At 40.3% G+C, this 7008-nt stretch overlaps 1 pseudogene; it reads left to right on the forward strand.

Moving 5' to 3' along the window:
* Nucleotides 1–5513: 5513 nt before the first annotated feature.
* Nucleotides 5514–6080, forward strand: LOC125281465 (60S ribosomal protein L17-like; annotated as a pseudogene).
* Nucleotides 6081–7008: the final 928 nt, after the last annotated feature.

A 7008-nucleotide genomic window follows, 5' to 3' on the forward strand; every position in this document is an offset into this window, starting at 1 on the left:
AAAAGAATTTACAGACATTTAAAACTGTCCTACAATATTAAAAAAATTAGAAAGTGAGAGATATAAATAGATGATAGGCCAAGACAAACCAACATCTGTATAAGGGGATTCCCTGAAGAAGAAACCCAAAGCAAATACTAAAACCTTTAATTTGTGGAACTACTTCTGAACTAACACTGAAACTGGCATATTTAAGTGGCACAGAGCTTATCAGGACGATTTACCTGGAATGGATAACACCAAGACATATTCGAGTAAGACAAATGAGCTTCAAAAAGAAAGAAAGAAAAGGCAAAAAGATCAGTCATTTGTAAGGGAAAGTAATCACACTGTCAGAAGACTTTTCAACAATAGTTTACTATTTTTCCCAGATAGTGGGATACATATTTAAAATACTCAAGGAAGGGGGCGCCTGGGTGGCTCAGTCGTTAAGCATCTGCCTCCGGCTCAGGGCGTGATCCCGGCGTTCTGGGATCGAGCCCCGCATCAGGCTCCTCTGCTGGGAGCCTGCTTCTTCCTCTCCCATTCCCCCTGCTTGTGTTCCCTCTCTTGCTGGCTGTCTCTCTCCCTGTCAAATAAATAAATAAAATCTTTAAAAAATAAAAATAAAAATATAAAATACTCAAGGAAGAAAATGAGCCAAGGATTTTATAATTAGCCAAGTTGAACTCTGCAGGCATACTGTTATGAACATTTAAGAATAAGGAAATACTGCTGCCATGAACTCTTCCTGGGGAACTTTAATCTAAAGAATGATCTTTAGACAACAAAAGTAATTGAAGTGACATCAGCATAAGGACTAACTGATGTTGATCACTGAATATATACTTATGTGCGGTTCTAAGAATAATTGATACATTTAAGGGAGACCAAGTATTTAATGGTTGTGTGCTCTGACATTATGAATATTAAATTATGAAACTTATGAAAAAGAAATAGCAACTATAGTAAAACAGACTATGGTTCCTGTATTATAGAAAAAACTAAAAAGAAATGGCTGCAAGTAAAACTATCAATTATGGTCTATTCTCTCCAGAAAGATGGGGGGAAAAAGCAAAGAAATTATATAAGAAAATTTCTCAGACCTGGAAAGTATGAGTTTCTACATTGAAATAGACTCCCAAGTAGTCATCAAAAGAACGAAGAAGGAAACACCTGTATTAAAGCACGTGTTCCTGAAATTTCTAAACAATGACTAATAGAAGATCCTAAAAGCTGCTATAGAGGAAAAACTTAGATCCATAAAGATCAGGACTCAAACTGGCATTGGACTGTTAGCATTAACTTTAAAAGCTAGAAGATTATAGGGACACCTGGGTGGCTCAGTCAGTTAAGCGTCTGCCTTCAGCTAGGGCCATGATCCCAGGGTCCTGGGATCGAGTCCTGCATCAGGCTCCTTGCTCGCTGTCTCTCTCTCTCTCTGTCTCTGACAAATAAATAAATAAAAATCTTAAAAAAAAAAAAAAGCTAGAAGACTATAGAATAGTGTCTTCAAAATTCTATGGGAAGTTATTTCCGATGTAGAATTCTACATTCCCAAGTAACCTGTCTTATGGAAAGTAAGAGATAGAGCTTTTCGAACAAATTAAGTGTCAAAAAAAGTTCCCTCTCATGTATACTTTCTCAGGAAGCCAATGGATTATGTGCTTCACAAAAATGAGGCAATTAGCCAAGATAAAGAAAAACATGGGATCCAGAAAGGAAAAAGTCCCAAGATATTTACAAAGGGAAATCCCAGAACGACAGGCACTAGGTTTAGGGTCAATCAATCAATTAGTGGCAAAAACAGGATTTTAAGGGGGATATTTCAGTTAAAAAAAAAAAACTGGGGCAGGAATGATTCCTGATTTATCTGGCCATATTGGAGGGAGTTTCGAAGCTCTGCAGGAATCTGTGCATGAATTAGTAATAAGTACAATAGAAAGCAAATTTTAAACTGCAGCGATTCTTTTTTTTTTTTAATGATTTTATTATTATTATTATTATTATATTATGTTAGTCACCATACAGTACATCCCCGGTTTCCGATGTAAGGCTCGATGATTCATTAGTTGTGTATAACACCCAGTGCACCATGCAATACGTGCCCTCCTTACTACCCATCACCGGTCTATCCCATTCCCCCACCCCCCTCCCCTCTGAAGTCCTCAGTTTGTTTCTCATAGTCCATAGTCTCTCATGTTTCATTCCCCCTTCTGATTACCCCCCCTTTCTTTATCCCTCTCTTCCCCTACCGATCATCCTAGTTCTTATGTTCCATAGATGAGAGAAATCATATGATAGTTGTCTTTCTCTGCTTGACTTATTTCACTTAGCATTATCTCCTCCAGTGCTGTCCATGTTGTAGCAAATGTTGAGAACTCGTTCTTTCTGATAGCTGAGTAATATTCCATCGTATATATGGACCACAACTTCTTAATCCAGTCATCTGTTGAAGGGCATCTCGGCTCCTTCCACAATTTAGCTATTGTGGACATTGCTGCTATGAACATTGGGGTGCATATGGCCCTTCTCTTCACTACGTCTGTATCTTTGGGGTAAATACCCAGTAGAAACTGCAGCGATTCTTAACTATAGAGAACATACTGAGGATTGTTGGAGGGGAGATGGGTGGGGGTGGGGGGATGGGTTAACTGGGTGATGGGCATTAGGAGGGCACTTGTGATAAGCACTAGGTGTTATACATAAGTGATGAATCACGAAATCCCACTCCTGAAACTAATATTATATTATCTGTTAACTAACTAGAATTTAAATAGAAACTTGAAACATTTTTAAAAAATGAACTGCAGCAATAATTAGGAATTATTAGACATATTAAACAAGTTTGTCAAAGTTGTAGGATCAATATACAAAAATCAAATACAAATACAAAAATTGAATTTCTATATATTTGGCAATGAACAATCCAAAAATGAAATTAAGAGAACAATTCCATTTACAATAGTATCAAAAGGATAAACTACTTGGGGAATAAATTTAGCAAAAGAAGTGTAAAACCTATACACTGAAATTTATAATACATCATTGAAAGCAATTAAAGAACATCTAAATAAATGGAAAGACATTCCATTTCCAAGGATCAGAAGACCTAATATGTTAAGATGGTAGTATTTCCCAAATTGACCTACCGATTCAACATAATCACCATCCGAATCCCAGCTGGCTTCTTCGTAGAAATTGATAAGCTGATCCTAAAATTCATATGGAGACTCAAAGGACCCAAAAGAGACAAAACACTCTTGAAAAAGAACAAAGTTGGAGGACTCAGGCTTCCCCTGTTCAAAACTTATTACAAAGTAACAATAATCAAGCCAGTGTGGTACTGGCATAAGAATAGACACATAGATGAATGGAATAGAATTGAGAGTCCAGAAATAAACCCACTTATTTATGGTCAATTAATTTTCAACAAGGTGCTGAGACTGTTCTTTCAACAAACAGTGCTGGAACAACTGTACCTACATGCAAAAGAATGAGATTGAACCCTCATCTCACACCATTACAAAAATTAGCTTCAATAAATCAAAGACCTAAAATGTTTCGGGGTTTTGTTTTTTTGTGTGTGGTTCAGCTAGTTTATTTAATTTTTTTTATTTAAAGTCAATTAATTAACATATAGTGTATTATTAGCTTCAGAGGTAGAGTTCAGTGATTCATCCGTTGTATATAACACCCAGCGCTCATGATATCACGTGTCCTCCTTAACGCCCCAGTTACCCCATCCCCCCTTTCCATCAACTCTCAGTTTGTTTCCTATGATTAAGAGTCTCTTATAGTTTGTCTCCCTCTCTGATTTCATCTTTTTCCCCCTCCCTTTCCCTATGCTCCTCTGTTTTGTTTCTTAAATTCCACATATGAATGAGATCATATAATTGCCTTTCTCTGATTGACTTATTTCACTTAGCATGATACCCTCTAGTTCTATCCATGTCAAAGACCTAAAATGTAAGAGGTGGGGTGCATGGCTGGCTCAGTTGGTAGAGCATGTGATTCTTGATGTTGGGTTTGTAAGTTTGAGCCCCACATTGGGTTGTAAAGATTACTTAAAACTAAAATTTAAAAAAATGTAAGAGGCAAAACTATAAAATTCTGAAAAGGTAACATAGGAGTAAATCTTTGTGACTTTTGACTTGCCAATTCTTAGATATGATACCAAAAACACGAGTAACAAAAGCAGCAAAGGGAAGAAATAGATCGATTGGGCTTTATCAAAATTTGAAACTTTTGAGCTTTGAGGGACATTATCAAGAAAGTGAAAAAACTCACAGAATGGGGGAAAATATTTGTAAATCATTTATGTGATAAGAAATTTGTATCTAGAACATATAAAGAACTGTTACAACTCAAGAATAAAAAGACTAACCCAATTGGTAACTTAAATGGGCAAATGATCTGAATATACATTTTTCCAAAAACAGGCAGATGGCCAACAAGCTCATGAAAAGACACTCGACATCATTAGTCACCAGGGAAATGAAAATCTACACTACGATGAGATACCATTCCACACCCAGTAGATGGTTAGAATCACGAAGTCAGATAATAACAAGGACGTGGAGAATTCAAAACCCTCCTACACTGCTGGTGGGAACAGAAAATGGCACAACCACTTTGTTCGCTTTTTTGTTTTGTTTTGTTTGTTTGTTTGGGTCTGTTTTGTTTTGTTTTTGCACAATCACTTTGGACAATAGTCTGGCAGTTGCGCTCTGCCTAACACCAGCAAAACATTAAAACTCAGACAAAATCCCAAGCATCAAAGTTCTACCTAGACAAATCCTGATTGTGAAATCAGCTTAAGGTAAAGAAAGTGCAAAGATAATTAGAGAGCTGCAAAAACACGGCCCAATTAGTCACAGAAAATAATATAAGTCCAGAGAGGTTTGAAACATCCACCCTCTCTGGTCCTTAAGCTCGAAGCTCAACGTAGCTCATCTCAACTGCGTTCCTTATGCTCCCTTTTAAACCTTCTCAAAGCAGTCTGGAGCGACTGCTTTACAGAAGAACCCAAGAGACAAACAACATTGGTGTGATAGACGTGTGTATGTACATTACACAGCGCTGAGCTCCGACAAAGCTCGCCTGTGATGAACTTGTCCTCACAGCTTCTAACGTTCCACATAGAGAACAGATAAACAAGGATGCCTGGGGGGCTAGGCTAGTTGGTTAAGTGTCTGCCTTCGACTCAGGTCATGATCCCAGGGTCCTGGGATCAAGTATCACATTGGGCTCCTTGCTCAGTGAGAAGCCTGCTTCTCCCTCTGGCTGCTGCTCTCCCTGCTTGTGCTGTCTCTCTCTCTCTCTCTCTCTGACAAATAAATAAATAAAAATCTTAAAAAAAAAAAAAAAAGGAACAGATAAGCAGAGGGCACATGCTTTAATGAAATGCAGAAGAAATGGAGAACTAGAGCGGTTTTACTCTTGGTCGAGAGAAGACGAAAGACACGAAGTGCAGCCCTACATACATACAGTGTTTTCAGCTTCTCCTAAGTGGCCTGAGGTGATCTCTGAAAATGGTTCTCTATTCACTTGATCCAGAAAACCCTACAAAATCATGCAAATCAAGAGGTTCAAATCTTCGTGCTCACTTTAAGAACACAGGTGAAACTGCCCAGGCCACCAAGGGTATGCCTATCCAAGAAGCCTGCAGGTATCTGAAAGATGTCCCTTTGCAGAAGCCATGTGGGCCGTTCCGTCCCTGCAGTGGTGGACCTGGCAGGTGTGCCCGGGCCAAACTGGGGGACTGCACACAGGCTTGGGGGCTCAAAAGGAGTGCTGAATTTTTAGTGCGCATGCTTAAAACTGCAGAGTGTAATGCCGAACTTCAGGGTTTAGATGTATACTCTCTAGCCATCGAGCACATCCAGGTAAACAAAGCCCCCAAGACGCAGCATGGAGCTTACGGGGCTCCTGGTCAGATTAACCCCACACGCGCTCTCCCTGCCGCACTGAGATGACACTCCTTGCTGAGAAAGAGCAGGTGGGTCCTAGACCAGAAGAGGAGGTTGCACAGAAAAAAAGATATCCCAGAAGAAACTGAAGAAACAAAAACTGATGGCCTGGACATTAATTCTGCATAAAGTAAATGCAGATAAGTATAGGGTTTGCAAAAGCTAAAGTGAGAGCTGGAAGGCTTTCGAAAGCAGGGCTCTCACTTGAATTCAGTTCCTCTGAGATGTGGTGTGATGAGCACCATGATTTTCACATTCAGAATCTCCTTCCACCCTCTTCCAGCAGCTTTTCCATACTGCAGAGACTACGAGCTTTTTTTCTCTTTTTTTAGAAAGATTTATTTATTCTTTTTTTTTTTTTTTGAGAGAGAGAGCACACATGCAAGCTGGGAGAGAGGCAGAGGGAGAGAGAATCTCGTGCCGACCCCATGCTGAGCGTGGAGCCCCACTCGGGGCTCAACCTCATGACCCTGAGATAGTGACCTGAGCTGACACCCGGAGTCAAACACTTCACCAACTGAGCCACCCAGGCGCCCTGAGACTAAACTTAAAAGGACTTTTCCCAGCCTCCCCTGAAGTTCGTTTCTGGATGTGATCTAGGTCTTGCAGATCCCTCACATTTGTGCAAGACTTGAATCTACAAATGAGGTACTGGGGACAGGGGCATGTCACGTGACACCCAACGTCCTGATGTATGTGGTTTCAAGCCGGCAGCTGTGACTGCGGCTTCCAGTTTCCCAGGCAGCATCCTCACGGCGCCAGGGCCACAGCGTTCTTACTGGGCCAGTCACGTGGGGTGGCTCTAGGTTCTTCCCGAAAAGACAGTGTAGAACCCATTTCTCCATGATTCCATTAGCCATTTAATACCTGTAGCAAATGCCTTTTTACCAGACTAGCTAGAGCTGATCCTGGTCTCTGTGGAGCAACGCGGCTGAACACCTCCGATGGCAGGGGGTGATGTAACTTCTGAGGGAGGGGGAGACACCACTCGGCAAACTTATGACAAGGGGACATGCTCAATCTCTCAACGTGGTTCAGTGCCTCCCAACGAGGAGGA

Source organism: Ursus arctos, unplaced genomic scaffold (genome assembly GCF_023065955.2).
Source record: "Ursus arctos isolate Adak ecotype North America unplaced genomic scaffold, UrsArc2.0 scaffold_4, whole genome shotgun sequence".
Taxonomy (NCBI): domain Eukaryota; kingdom Metazoa; phylum Chordata; class Mammalia; order Carnivora; family Ursidae; genus Ursus; species Ursus arctos.